A 16,097-nucleotide genomic window follows, 5' to 3' on the forward strand; every position below is an offset into this window, starting at 1 on the left:
ATGGCCAGAGTTCACATCTAAGAATGACCGAAGGCTGCTGGGCTCGTCCTGCTGTGCCACAATTTCAACATGACCTGAGAGATGGTGGCTGCCTCTCCAACCCCACTGTTGCTGGCAGAGTAGTAGTCGTAGTTTATTGACAGATCAAAACCTAAAATCTCAAAGTCAGACAAGAATCACAATTAAAAAGGCAAAACTTACTAATACCTCAATATAGAATACATATTATGCAATAATATACACATTCAGTTAGTAACACCCCAAGTGTGTAGTACCAAAGGCTTTAAAAAACTCCATTGATAAAAACCAAAGAACCAAAGTGCACAATGCAATACATCTCATTACATGAAATAAGATCAAAGGTAGATGATCTAATGGTTGGCATAAACTGTGATTAATATCACTACAATCTACAAAATCTACTACAGTTCAAACCATATAAAAACCCTTCATGCTTGAGGCAGGGCTATTATCCATGTGCAAAACTTCGCAAATACAAAGGCTCTTATTATGAATCATCCATCCACATACTTTAGAAGCTTTCACAATAGGTAAACCAGACAAACAACAAATAATTAGCTTGCCAGTTACTGCCATTGTTTATGTGACGCTTTCGCAAATTCAAGAGGCATTAAACATAGGTAATAACACATAAACTAAAAAATTCTAACTTCATGCTTTGAAGTCTAGCCAATAGCCATGTGCAAAACATTGCAGATAAGAACTCTTATTCTGAACCATCCCATCCAAGTGCTTTAAGGGCTCTACAATGGGCTCTATGACAGCATTAAACACTGGTAATAATACAGAAATAAAAGAAAAACTTCATGCTTTGGGGCCGGGCCAATAGTCCTGTGCAAAACATCGCAGCAAAAAACTCTAATTCTGAATCATCCCATCCAAGTGCTTTTAGGGCTCTACAATGGGTAGACCAGGCAGCCAACAAATATTTAGAAACACACTTACAAAGTGGGATGATCGAGTTTTTCCTAGGAACCATATATTTAGGACAGAAAAAAAAGAAAAAGTTCAATTGATTCCTCACCTAATTAGCACAGTTTACATTTGTTATCTTCAAGACTGTTCTATGACCATCGAGTGGTGAAAACATTTACAGGTTGGATACCATACCTAAACTGGAGAATAGGGAATGAGCATTGGCAGGCATGGGCAGAACAAGAAAATGTTCAACCAATGGCTCCTTCTTGACAAGCAGAAACTCCGTCATTAAACGACCCAACCTACTCCTTTGGGAGATCCGATCATTTACCTCCTCCCAATATGTCTGCTTGTCAGGTGTGGCCGCATCAGCTGGGATCCCCAAAAACTGGGGAAAACCAGTTCGACCCAAGCTGATTTCATTTCCCGCAGACAACTGACCTTGTCTAAGCAGCTCGAGTGCCCTTATAAATCTCTGATTCCCTCCCTAAAAGGTTCCAGTTCCTCCATCTTCCAGAGCTGAATCCAGTACAAGGGGGGCTTCGGGGTTAAATTATCTACAATGTTATTCAACCCAAGATCCAATCTTAAAGGTACTAACGGGTTATCCTTTCCCGGCCTTGCTATGTATCTATTAAAATTATTTTCTTTTACTTGTAAGATATTCTGCTGGCTATTAAAGCCCCACAATTCTGCTCCATATAAGGCAGCTCCCCTGGCCTGGGCCTTATATATTTCCACAATGGGATTTAATGGAGGACTTGCATTAGCTTTAGCTTTGTGGTCCAAAGCTCCCCCTCTGTGACATATTACATGGGCAGTTCTACTAATATGTGCATCCCATCTACCAGAATCCATCAGTCTAATCCCAAAATAGTCAATCTCACTGACTCTTTCTAGATTAATAGAGTTCACTGTTATGCTAGCTTTCACCTTTTTTTTCCCTAACAGCAAATCATCAGTTTTTTTTTAAAACTTTGACCTCGAGGCAAAATTGATCAACTAGATTCTGAAGTCCCATAGGTGATTTCACCATGATAATTGTATCATCCACATAAAGCAGCCCCAGAATTTTCCGACCAGCCAGCCATTGTGAGTCACTCATGCAATTATTTAGATACTCAATGCAGTTATTAATATAAAAGAGGAACAGGGTGAGGACAAGAACAGAGTCTTGCCACCCCCTCTCTCAGTTGTAACTAGATCTGTCAGTTCATCATCCCTGCCACATCTAATTTGGGCAGAAGTACCTCCGTGAAGCCGGACAATTAAGTTCAAAAGTCTGCTATGAACTCCCATTTTGCTCAGTGTTTACCACAGCTTATATCTAGGGACCAGGTCAAAGGCTGTACGGAGACCGATGAAGGCAACATATAGGTTCCCTCCACCGATATCCACCGTCTTCCATCAGATTGCCATAAACCTCATCACTTGATCAATTGTACTAACTGCAGGCCTAAATCACTCCTCCAAACGGTTTAAGATCTGCTTCGCAAAAATGTTGAGGAGGTTATCTAGCAGAATTATAGGCCACTAATTAGATGGGTTATTAGGATTTCACTTCTTATAGAGGGGAACTGTTTCTGCCCCTTTCCATGTATAAGGGATGGGCACACCTGCAGCCACTGCATTACAGATTTATGCAGGGTGCCCAAATATCAGGATTTGACTTAAATAGATCACTCAGTATTTTATTGAGGCCGAGAATGCTGCCCCACTTAAGGGGGGATATTGCTACCTACGTCTCAGCTAAGGAAAAACTTAATTGGGGGGTGCACTCTCCTCCCTACAAACACTCCTCTCTATAGGATAGAATTCATCTCTCCCAGAGTAGAGCGAACTGAAGTGCTTAACACACTCGTGAGGAAGAATTGATGATCCAATTAGAGGCTGGGATTTCCCACTATCATTTGAAACCAGTTTCAAAAACTTACTAGCATCCTTGTTTCTTGCTGCCTTTAAAAGGGCTGTCCAATGCTTCTCTTCCCAGCATGTCCGTGCCTTAATTAACTCCAGCCTGTAATTTATTCTTGATTATTTTATCAGATCTCTAGTCCCCCTCTAAGATCCTTCAATAGCCTATTCTTAGCTTCTCTACAAGATCTAGTTTACCACCTATCGTTTCACTTATCTCTAATTTTACCTGTTAACTCTTTGACGAATAACTCTTTCAGGCAATCAAATAATTTAGAATGCTCAACCAGTATCCTTTTCGCATCCTGCCCGAGGTGGAGCATGAGTTCCATTTGGTTTGCCAATAATCTATACATGGTTGCAGTGGCACACAGGGAAGAGTTAATAATTTCCCTCTTAACATTCCATCTGTTGTTTGTCATAGTAAGATGCCAATCAAAATCCCTAGAAACAGGGATACCAATTACGGTTAGCAAACTCCTGGTAGTAAGTATCAGTAGATCGTAGTAGTTTTCCTCATGCTGCACTACCACTATGTCTTCCATATGACCCCACAAGCGTATATCTAATAAAAAGTAGTCAATGCGACTCCTACATATCCCTCATCTAAATGTAGGAGAGGGATTTACGTCTGAGCGAGATCACCCTTTACATGCTCGGAGGCCATGGGCAAGCATAATATTAACAATCTGGAGTCAGCCCTAGCCAGTCCATGTCCTTTACTCTGCAATAATTGCGGGATGCCCAATAAGATATCCTCTTCCCAATAGAGCTCCTGTGCCAATGAGTAAGGCTCAAATGTAGCATTAAAAGGATATAATGGGCACTGCTTCTACTAGCTAACATATTGTCCAAAGCAGTTAAATCTTCAGCTTCTTGCAACACTCCTGCTATAGATGTTTACCAGTAGTATAAGTAGACAGAACTAAGGGCCAGATGTAGGTAGCCTTTTGCGCCTCGCAAACGGCGAAAAACGCCGTTTGCGAGGCGCAAAAGGCCTCACGCGATGCAGAAACACATTTTGCGAGTCAGTACCGACTCGCAAAATGTGTTTCCGACTCGCAAATCGGAAGGGGTGTGCCCTTTCTATTTGCGACCGCATCGCGATGTAGAGTTGATTTGTGACCGCGAAAGCGGTCACAAATCAACTCGCAGTTACCATCCACTTGAAGTGGATGGTAACTCATTCGCAAACGGGAAGGGGTCCCACTTTGTGAATGCAAACAAAAATATTTTTGCAGAGTAGGCAGTGGTCCTATGGACCACTGCCTACTCTGAAAAAAAACGAAACAAAAAGGTTTTGGTATTTTTTCTATTTGCAGCTCATTTTCCTTTAAGGAAAAGCAGTCACGGACATGGTGGTCTGCTTTTCTCCAGCAGGCCACCATCCCCGTGAGTAACCTAGACTCGCTATGGGATCGCAAACTGCGAACCACCTCATAAATATTTATGAGGTGGGTCTTTGCGACCCCATAGCGAGTCGCAGAAGGTGTCTGAGACACCTTTCTGCATAACATTTTGCGAGGTGCAAACTGCGAGTCGCTGGTACTCGCAATTTGCACCTCTCAAAATGTTTTCTTCCTACATCTGGCCCTAAGTCCTGTAAGTCAACACAGCCCATGTCCAATTCTCTCACTGGAAGGAAGAGAACTGTGTGTATGACCATGAAAAGTGAACAACTACAGTGCTGAATAGTGTTTCACTTAGGCAGGTAACATGAAGACCTGTCTGGAAGATTGATAGACTGTACCCTAAACTAGAACTATGTGGTTAAAGCCAGCCAGCATAACACACAAACATTAGCAAGATCTGGGATTAAACCTCTCTCAATGGGTCCATGCACTGGGCCATTGATTCGGTAGCCATTATAGTATACTTTCATTAGAGAGGATTCTTTCTTGACATCCCCATGTTTAATTGTTCTGTACAGATGGGTGACACTGCAGTGATTGCAGGATAATGCTATAGTTGGGCAGAGACTACCAACTCTGATCAGCACCCTGGGGGGGGGTAAAGCCCACAGCAATTAGAAAAACCCTGTAACTGAGCCCTATTACTATGTCATGTATTACATTTTGGCATGTTAAATCAATACTTCTCTTTTAACAAGATAAGCACTGAACTGGACAGCATTGTATTGTGTCTGTTGGTTGGTCATTGAGTTCTGCGTTCTTCCCCCCTAGACTATCTCCAAGAGAAGCCTTTGACTGCTCATCCTTGCACACCTGAGAGTCAAGTGCGAAAAGGATGTAATTGGCCCAGTTTGCACGGCCAAAGCAGGACAAATTCCAGGAGATGACATGACAGACAAGCTGAGGATACTTCTGCTGTATGAAAAATGGTAGAGCAAGTGCTATAGTCCTGCAAATGGCAAGACAAACTCTAATTCCCACACGAAACAGACCCATTTGCACTACCTGAATTGAAGCCTACCAACAATATCTTAAGTTATAATTAGTTACTTTGAGTGGATACTTTTCAATGAAACCCCATTCTGACTTGTACTATTGTCAGAGGTGCTCAAACCAATAGCTGGTGTGATGGAGGCCAGTGTCCCTGGCTTTACTCCAAGTGATAGCTGCAGACAATGCTGATATTTCTTTCAGAAATTAATAACTACATTAGATGTTTCATAGATTTTCACTTCTCGGATTTCCCAAAACATGACAAGAACATATGGAGAAGTTAATTCGTTTAGTTTAGTTTTAAAGATTTGTAGAGTGCATGGCTACCCTAGGGCCTGAGGCGGAAATCTAAGCTACCAGAGGAGTTAGCTCAGAAAGAGGACAGTTTTAATTTGTTTCCAGAACAAACATTCTGAAGGTTCTTGCCGGAGCTCTGGAGGGAGGGCATTCCAGAAATGTGCTGCTTTGACAGAGAAAGAATTACCTCCCCACCGAGACCTCTTGAGCCGCGCTATGTGTATTAGCCGGGAGGTGGAAGATATTAACGTTCTGGTGGGGACATGAAAAAAAATGCTTTGTCTGAGAAAGAGAGGACCTTTATTGTGCATTGCCCTGTGGGTCATGCATAGAGCTTTAAAGTGAATCCGTTGTTTTATCGGTAGCGAGTGAAGTGCAGCTAGGGCTGGCTTGGCAGAGTGATGTCTTGTTAAGTTAGTAAGAAGCCTGGCGGCCGCATTCTGTACAACCTGGGGTTTCTTTATGACATATTCTGGTGAATTGAAGAAAAGGGAATTGCCGTAATCAAGTTGCAAGAGTATCATAGCTTGAACAAGAATTCTCCTGGCCACAGGGGGAAGAAGATTAATAATCTTCCTAAGAGTTCTCAGGAGGCCAGAGCAGGAGGAGGAGATTTATTTAGACTGTTGTTCCATGGTGAGAAGGGGGTTCCTTGGGGGGGAGGGGAGTTCCTAAAGGCCTCTGAGTACAGAGCCAAGGGGATTGAGTGGGCACCATTGTAGGAGGCTGGCCTAGCTTATAGTGGGTACCTTGTGGTACTTACACCCTGTGCCAGGTCCAGTTATCCCTTATTAGTAGAATAGAGGTGTTTCTAGCAGCTTAGGCTGATAGACGGTAGCTATGGCAAAGCAGCTTAGGCTGAATTAGGAGACATGTAAAGCTCCTACTATACCACTTATATCATATAGCACAATATCATAAGAAAACACAATACTCAGAGTTACTAAAAATAAAGGTACTTTATTTTTATGATAATATGCCAAAAGTATCTCAGAGAGTACCCTCACTTAGAAGGTAAGTACTATACCAAGTTATATGTACACAAGCCCAAAACAGGTAAGTAACAGTAAGAAAAGTAGTGCAAACAGTTTAGAATCACAATAGGATGCAATAGGTGAACATAGGTCTAGGGGCAACACAAACTGGACCGGTGATGCTGTCGTTTGGTGCCTGCTTTAGCAGGGGGAAGATTCCGTCGACCCACATGAGATTTCTTCTTGGCTTCCAGTGCAGGGTGAAGACAGACAGCCCTCAGACCATGCACCACCAGGAAACAGTCGAGAAAGCCGGGAGGATGAGGCGCTACAATGTTGCTGGTAGTCGTCTTGCTACTTTGTTGTGGTTTTGCAGGCGTCCTGGAGTAGTCAGCGGTCGATCCTTGGCAGAAGTCGAAGAGGGAAGTGCAGAGGAACTCTGGTGAGCTCTTGCATTCGTTATCTGAAGACTACCCCAGAGGAGAGACCCTAAATAGCCAGAAAAGGAGGTTTGGCTACCAGGAAAGGAGGTGTGGCTACCAAGAGAGGTAAGCACCTATCAAGAGGGGTCTCTGACGTCACCTGCTGGCACTGGCCACTCAGAGCAGTCCATTGTGCCCCAACACCTCTGAATCCAAGATGGCAGAGGTCTGGGACACACTGGAGGAGCTCTGGGCACCTCCCCTGGGAGGTGCAGGTCGGGGAGTGGTCACTCCCCTTTCCTTAGTCCAGTTTCACACCAGAGCAGGGCTGGGGGATCCCTGAACTGGTGTAGACTGGCTTATGCAGAGATGGGCACCATCTGTGCCCATCAAAGCATTTCCAGAGGCTGAGGGAGGCTACTCCTCCCCAGCCCTTCACACCTATTTCCAAAGGGAGAGGGTGTAACACCGTCTCTCAGAAGAAATCCTTTGTTCTGCCTTCCTGGGCCAGGTCTGCCCAGACCCCAGGAGGGCAGAATCCTGTCTGAGGGGTTGGCAGCAGCAGCAGCTGCAGTGGAAATCCTGGAAAGGCAGTTTGGCAGTACCCAGGTTCTGTGCTAGAGACCCGGGGGATCGTGGAATTGTCCCCCAATACCACAATGGTATTGGGGTGACAATTCCATGATCTTAGACATTTTTACATGGCCATGTTAGGAGTTACCATGGTGACGCAACACATAGGTAGTGACCTATGTGCAGTGCACGCATATAATGGTGTCCCCGCACTCACAAAGTCCAGGGAAATAGCCCTGAACGATGTGGGGGCACCTTTGCTAGTGCCAGGGTGCCCACACACTAAGTGACTTGGCACCTAACCTTCACCAAGTGAGGGTTAGACATGTAGGTGACTTATAAGTTACTTATGTGCAGTGAAAAATGGCTGTGAAATAACGTGGACGTTATTTCACTCAGGCTGCAGTGGCAGTCCTGTGTAAGTGTTAATGCATCCTTTTATGTCAATTTATACACATTAGGACTCGTTTTAGGCTGATGAATCTTGTGACCCAGTGGTGAGACACCGTAGGACAAGATAACTGATCAATATGTCAATCAATATATCAATAATGTCATCAATATTCACCACCACAATGCACTTTACTTTGGTTAAAGACATTAATCAAACTGTCGACGCAACCATGACCTTACAGTCATGAATAACCACACCTTTGATAGAATTTTATTCCCTATTGATTACAATCTACGAGCATAAGAGATAATCTTAATACCAAGAAGCATAAAAGCATTGTCACGATATGGCAACTGTGATAAGATTTCACTAATGTAAGAATCACAAACATAAAAACATAACACGGTGTGAACATAGATTAGAATACAACAAATATCACGTAAGTCTCAGTTCAGCATAGCACAATGTCAGTCATTTGTTAATTTGCGTCAGTCAAAGTGAACTCCCATCCTATCCACAGATTAGCATCATGTTGGGCTTCATGCAAAACAATCTAGAACACCAATTTGGAAAACATCTAACTTTGGTCTCTAACAAAACAAGCAGTTGGTACCTAGAAAGGAAAAGCAAACAGACAAATTACAAATTGCATTGTCATAATTACCCTCCAAGGATTGGGTCAGCACACAGGATCAGTCTTCGTCTTCAGGACATCAGTTAACTCGCCATCAGTCAAGCTCGCCTAGGACAGGGGACACTTTCCTCTTAAGGAGGAGAAGTGTAAAGGGCAGTCTATGGGTGAGGATGGTTTATTAAGTCTCAAAGTCACCAAACAGAGTGACAGAGTTTCTGGATAAAATCAATAGCATTCCCTACCTAGTTCTTCCGACCCTTCTGTGACATGGGTTTTTATCCCTTTTTCGTAATACCTTCCCCCAAAATTCTATTGGACATTTGTTATACCCCACTATCTTTAACCTATCAAATTATACATTAAGTAATCCCAATTGTCAACCCACGATAATTCATAACACTTTGATTGGTCTTCGTAATTGAAGTCTTCGGTGGGGGCACATCCAGTGATTTCTTCACGGTTTTGGCACGTCTTCTCGGGTCATGAGTTCCTTTGTCCATGGTTTAAACGTCCTTGTACATTTCATTAGTGTACATTTGTTTCAATTTACTACATAAAATTTGTACTAAAGCAGTAAGCATGCGGATGGGAACAGAATCATAAAAGATACATGCATCTATCGAGCTGGAAGAAAAGAACATTTGCAGGGTCATGGCCCTTTGCAAGTCAGCACACTGAAAAACAGAGAAAAATGCTTTAATATGAGAGCTAGGCAGCTAAACTGCAGCTCATGCTAACTTAAGGCCTATAAGATTTTTAATACGAACGCAATATCGTAAATGTTAATACAAATCATAGCAAGAACAGTTGTACTTATCATTATTGGCTCACGTATATAATTGTCCACACACATTATATTTGAATTTCAAATGCATGTTCAAACATTACTCTAATTATTGTCGTTTTCTATGTAGCATGGTTAATAAGCATTTCACGTCGAGTATATGTAATATTTAAACTACGCTCTCTCATAAGAATTGTCTGAGCTCCCTATGGGTGGCAAAAGAAATGCTGCAGCCCAAAGGGATCTCCTGGAACCCCAATACCCTGGGTCCCTAGGTACCATATACAAGGGAATTATATGGGTGTTCCAGTGTGCCAATGAGAATTGTTAAAATTAGTCACTAGCCTGCAGCGACAATTTTAGAAGCAGAGACAGCATAAACACTGAGGTTCTGGTTAGCAGAGCCTCAGTGATACAGTTAGGCACCACACAGGGAACACATATAGGCCACAAACCTATGAGCACTGGGGTCCTGGCTAGCAGGATCCCAGTGACACATATCAAACAAACTGACAACATAGGATTTTCACTATGAGCACTGGGCCCTGGCTAGCAGGATCCCAGTGAGACAGTAAAAACACCCTGACATATACTCACAAACAGGCCAAAAGTGGAGGTAACGAGGGTAGAAAGAGGCTAACTTCCTACACAACCCCCCCAAATGAAGGACAATAAGGCTAACCTTGGCCAGATTAGTCTTTATTGTCTAAGTGGTGATAAGTGGAGAGTCGCTCTGCAATAGATTGGTTACTCCCTTTATCATTCACTATATGGTTACTTCCCTGTGGGGATGTAAACCACCCTGTTTGAAGTTTTTTAGCTAGCCAGCAATGTGAAGTTATATTTTCAGAGTTCCTATTAGTATGTTTTAGTTTAGAGCAGTGGAAATTGTCCACTGGATGTACATTAGGTGATGAGAATGCCAGACAGGGATGCTGTCTCAGTAAAGCCATAGCTGGGCAAAAACGTTGTCCATATGGCTGTAAGAAAGAACAGGGATGCTGTTTCTCTTGAGTTGGAGCAGGGCAGGGATGCTGTCCTATGAGCTCCACACTAGGGCAGGGCTGCTGTCCTAAGTGTTTTGAGGCAGTGCAGGGTTGCTGCACTAAAGTTTCTCTGGGAGGGTTGGAGGGATGCTCTATGTTAACTAAAGTGGTGAATGTTTTCTCACCAATATTAGTTATCCCACGGAGAGGTACTTCTACCTCAGGGAGTTCAGCTTTGCCTGCTGATGGTTCCCTTGGAACAGGTGCCATCCCAGGAGAGGTTTCTCCCACCACAGGAATGGTATCCTGAATGGCAGGGTGGGTAGGGAATACTTTGAAGCCCTTTTTACCTGTTGTTGGAGTAGGATCCTGAGTTTTCAGGCCTTTTTCTCTCCTTTCCTTTTTCATTTCAGCTGAAATGAGAGGAAACAATTCGCATGGGATACCCAACATGGCTGCATGGGTATTAAACTCTACGTCAGCCCAACCTGATGCCTCTAGGTCATTACCTAAGAGACAGTCTACAGGTAAGCTAGGTGATACTACCACCTGCTTAGGGACAGTAACTCCACCCCAACTAAACTGAATTATAGCTAAGGGAAGGAACATAGTGGAGTTATGGACATGAATAATCTTATACTGTTGTCCAATGATGTGTTGTTCAGGGGATACTAGATTGTCAGTCACCAAAGTGATACTGGTACCTGTGTCCCTGTAGGCCAGAGACTCAACACCATTTATGGAAACTGTCTGCCTGTACTTATCCATTGTAAGGGGACAAGCAGCCAGTGTGGCAAGGCCAATGCCACCAGGTGTGACAGAAACTGTCTTGGGACTGACTACCCCAGTTTCTATGATGGACCCATAAGTGAACCCAACTACACCCTTATTTTGACTGTTGCCAGTAGTCCCACCACTATGACCACTACTGCTAGGGGCACTAGAGTTTGATGTATTAGTGGTGGTAGGCTCAGGGGGTTTACCTGGGCAGGACTTATCCCTTGGCCTATGGCCTTTATTTTTACACACATATCACCAAGGCTTTTTAATGTGTGTGGGTTGTGAAGAAGAGGAAGAAGTTGATTTATCCCCACCCCCTGAAGAGTGTTTTGGATTTGAAAAAGGATCTTTAGTTTTACCCTTATCCCCATGCTTATCCTGAGATTTCTCACCATCTTTCTTCTTGCCATCCTTGTCACATCCTGTATGAACTTTTCTGTTCACTCTTGTTCTGATCCATTTGTCTGCCTTCTTTCCTAATTCTTGGGGAGAGGTCAGATCAGAGTCCACTAGGCACTAGTGCAACAAGTCAGGCACACAATTGTTAAGAATATGCTCTCTCAGAATAAGATTGTACAGGCTTTCATAGTCAGAAACCTTACTGCCATGCACCCACCCTTCCAAGGCCTTCACTGAACAGTCTACAAAATCTGTCCAGACTTGAGAAGACTCTTTTCTGGTGTCTCTGAACTAATTCCTGTATTGTTCAGTGGTTAAGCCAAATCCATCCAAGAGTGCACCTATCAAAACTTTGTAATTATTGGCATTACTTTCTGTGACAGTAAGGAGCCTATTCCTACCCTTTCCAGTGAAAGATAGCAACAAAATAGCAGCCCACTGCCTTTGAGGCGTACCATACAGGCCCTCTCAAGTGCAGCAAACCACTTATTAATGTCACCCCCCTCCTTGTAAAGGGGGACTATCTTGTGCAGATTCCTGGAATCTTGCTCTCTAACAGGATTGCTATCAGAAATACTGCTGCTGCCACCCTGGGTAACTAACCCCAACCTCTGTCTTTCCCTCTCTATGTCTAGGGATTACCTATCTAAGGCCAGCTGCTGCTGTTTAAGCTTCAGGCTGGTCTCTTCTACCCTAAGGTTCCTGAGTTCCCTTTCCATCAAGTTATCCTCAGTGTGGGTGGGTTGGGAATGTTTAGACACAGAGGAAATGTGGGAAGTTTCAGAGGGAGAGCTGTCCCTAACTGTCTGGACCCTAGTAACCTGGCCTCTAGGGGTGAAAGATGCCCTACTGGTGTGGGACCCTCTAACACTACCAGTGTCACTAGGTGCCCTGCTAGGGGGCAGGACATTGTAAGAACCCTCCCCAGATTCTTCAGGGAACTCCTCTGAGTCTGACTGGGAAGCTTCCCCATTTACTAACCTCTCCTGAGATGGGCCAGACTGGTTCTGGTCATCTACAATGAGCATGTTCAAGAGAAACTCTTTTTTAGGGTTCTTACCTATACTTAAACCTCTATCCAGGCAGAGACCCCTCAAACTTTTATAGTTCAAACTCTCATATGTTGCATTAACAGTTTTGGAAGTGGGCTCTACAATAGACATGATAGAAAAAGGTTTAAGGATAGTGAGAGAAAATGTTTTAGAACTTTAGAAAGCACAGAGAAAACACTTATTCAAACTTTTGGAAAACTTTTAGAAGTTTTCAAAACTTTTCAGAAACTTTGTTTAAAGTTTTGGTGTAGAAAAGTAATTTTTTTTTGGTTAAGTGTACATATACTGAACTATTTGGTATGTGATTTTCTTATGAAAAGCACCAAATGACAAAGTGATAAAGCAGTCACAAGTACTTATCCCACCGCTGCACCACCAATGTAGGAGGGTGGCCTGGCTTATAGCGGGTACCTAGTGGTACTTACACCCTGTGCCAGGTCCAGTTATCCCTTATTAGTAGAATAGAGGTGTTTCTAGCAGCTTAGGCTGATAGAAGGTAGCTATGGCAAAGCAGCTTAGGCTGAACTAGGAGACATGCAAAGCTCCTACTATACCACTTATATCATATAGCACAATATCATAAGAAAACACAATACTCAGAGTTACTAAAAATAAAGGTACTTTATTCTTATGACAATATGCTAAAAGTGTCTCAGAGAGTACCCTCACGTAGAAGGTAAGTAATATACACAAGTTATATGTACACAAACACAAAACAGGTAAGTAACAGTAAGAAAAGTAGTGCAAACAATGTAGAATCACAATAGGATGCAATAGGTGAACATAGGTCTAGGGGCAACACAAACCATATACTCCAAAAGTGGAATGCGAATCACAAATGGACCCCAGACCTATGGGAGCTTGTAGAGGGTCACTGGGACTGTAAGAAAACAGTCAGGGAGTCCAAGATACCCCACCCAAAGACCCTGAAAAGTAGGAGTAAAGTTACCCTACTACCCCAGAAAGACACAATAGTCGTGATAGGGGATTCTGCAAGAACCACAAGTACCAGCAAAACACTGAGGACGGATTCCTGGACCTGAAAGGGAAGGGGACCAAGTCCAAGAGTCACGATAGTGCCCAGGGGGGGCAGGAGCCCAGGAAACCCCGGATAAAGGTGCAAAAGGGCTGCCTCCGCGTGGAAGAAGCTGAAGATTCTGCAACAACGAAAAGGCTAGGAACTTCTCCTTTGGATGGAAGATGTCCCACGGGGTGCTGGAAGTTGCAGAAGTGTTTCCACGCAGAAATACTGCAAACAAGCCTTGCTAGCTGCAAGGGTCACGGTAGAGGTTTTTGGGTGCTGCTGGGGACCAGGAAGGACCAGGATGTCGCCCCTTGGAGGAGGAGACAGGGGGGTGCTCAGCAACTCAGAGAGCCCCCGCAGAATCATGCAGCACCTGCACAAGTACCGGAGCAGGCACTTAGAAGATCTGTGAACTGGAGTCACGGAAGGAGGGTCCCACGACGTCTGAGTCCAACTCAGAGGGTTGAGCACTGCAGGACGAAGTGCTGGGGACCCAGGCTAGGCTCTGCCCAAAGTAATCCTTGGAGAAGTGTACAGAAGCCAGAGCAGCTGCAAATCACGCAGAACACAGGTTTGCAGTCTAGCGTGGGGAGGCAAGGACTTACCTCCACCAAACTTGGACTGAAGGATCACTGGACTGTGGGGGTCACTTGGATCTAGCTCCTGTGTTCCAGGGACCACACTCGTCAGGATGAGAGGGGACCCACAGGACAGGAGATGCAGTCTTTTGATGCCTGCGTTAGCAGGAGGAAGATTCCGTCAACCCACGGTAGATTTCTTCTTGGCTTCCAATGCAGGGTGAAGGCAGACAGCCCTCAGAGCATGCACCACCAGGAAACAGTTGATAAAGCTGGCAGGATGAGGCGCTACAATGTTGCTGGTAGTCGTCTTGCTACTTTGTTGCGGTTTTGCAGGCGTCCTGGAGCAGTCAGGGGTCGATCCTTGGCAGAAGTCGAAGAGGGAAGTGCAGAGGAACTCTAGTGAGCTCTTGGATTCGTTATCTGAAGAATACCCCAGAGGAGAGACCCTAAATAGCCAGAAAAGGAGGTTTGGCCAACAAGAAAGGAGGTTTGGCTACCAAGAGAGGTAAGCACCTATCAGGAGGGGTTTCTGACGTCACCTGCTGGCACTGGCCACTCAGAGCAGTCCATTGTGCCCCAACACCTCTGAATCCTAGATGGCAGAGGTCTGGGACACACTGGAGGAGCTCTGGGCACCTCCCCTGGGAGGTGCAGGTAGGGGATTGGTCACTCCCCTTTCCTTTGTCCAGTTTCGCACAAGAGCAGGGCTGGGGGATCCCTGAGCTGGTGTAGACTGGCTTATGCAGAGATGAGCACCATCTGTGCCCATCAAAGCATTTCCAGAGGCTGGGGGAGGCTACTCCTCCCCAGCCCTTCACACCTATTTCCAAAGGGAGAGGGTGTAACACCCTGTCTCGGAGGAAATCCTTTGTTCTGCCTTCCTGAGCCGGGGCTGCCCAGACCCCAGGAGGGCAGAATCCTGTCTGAGGGGTTGGCAGCAGCAGCAGCTGCAGTAGAAACCCTGAAAAGGCAGTTTGGCAGTACCTGGGTTCTGTGCTAGAGACCCAGGGGATCATGGAATTGTCCCCCCAATACCAGAATGGTATTGGGGTGACAATTCCATGATCTTAGACATGTTACACGGCCATGTTCGGAGTTCCCATGGTGACGCTACACATAGGTAGTGACCTATGTGCAGTGCACACGTGTAATGGTGTCCCCGCACTCACAAAGTCCGGGGAAATTGCGAATCCAAGAGCTCACTAGAGTGCCTTTCTGAGGTTTCCACTGCAGCTACTGCTGATGCCAACCCCTCAGACATGATTCTGCCCTCCTGGGGTCTGGGCAGCTCCGTCCCAGGAAGGCAGATCAAAGGATTTCCTCTGAGAGAGGGTGTTACACCCTCTCCCTTTGGAAATAGGTGTGAAGGGCTGGGGAGAGATAGCCTCCCCCAGCCCCTGGAAATGTTTTGATGGGCACAGATGGTGCCCATCTCTGCATAAGCCAGTCTACACCGGTTCAGGGATCCCCCAGCCCTGCACTGGCGTGAAACTGGACAAAGGAAAGGGGAGTGACCACTCCCCTGACCATTACCGCCCAGGGGAGGTGCCCACAGCTCCTCCAGTGTGTCCCAGACCTCTGCCATCTTGGATTCAGAGGTGTTGGGGGCACACTGGACTGCTCTGAGTGGCCTGTGTCAGCAGGTGACGTCAGAGACCCCTTATGATAGGTTCTTACCTCTCTTGGTAGCCAAACCTCCTTTCTTGGTGGCCAAACCTCCTTTTCTGTCTATTTAGGGTCTCTTCTCTGGGGTGTTCTTCAGATAACGAATGCAAGAGCTCACCAGAGTTCCTCTGCACTTCCCTCTTCGACTTCTGCCAAGGATCGTTCGCTGACTGCTTCAGGACGCCTGCAAATCCACAACAAAGTAGCAAGACGACTACCAGCAACATTGTACCGCCTCATCCTACCGGCTTTCTCGACTGTTTCCAGGTGGTGC

Source organism: Pleurodeles waltl, chromosome 8, assembly GCF_031143425.1.
Source record: "Pleurodeles waltl isolate 20211129_DDA chromosome 8, aPleWal1.hap1.20221129, whole genome shotgun sequence".
NCBI lineage: Eukaryota > Metazoa > Chordata > Amphibia > Caudata > Salamandridae > Pleurodeles > Pleurodeles waltl.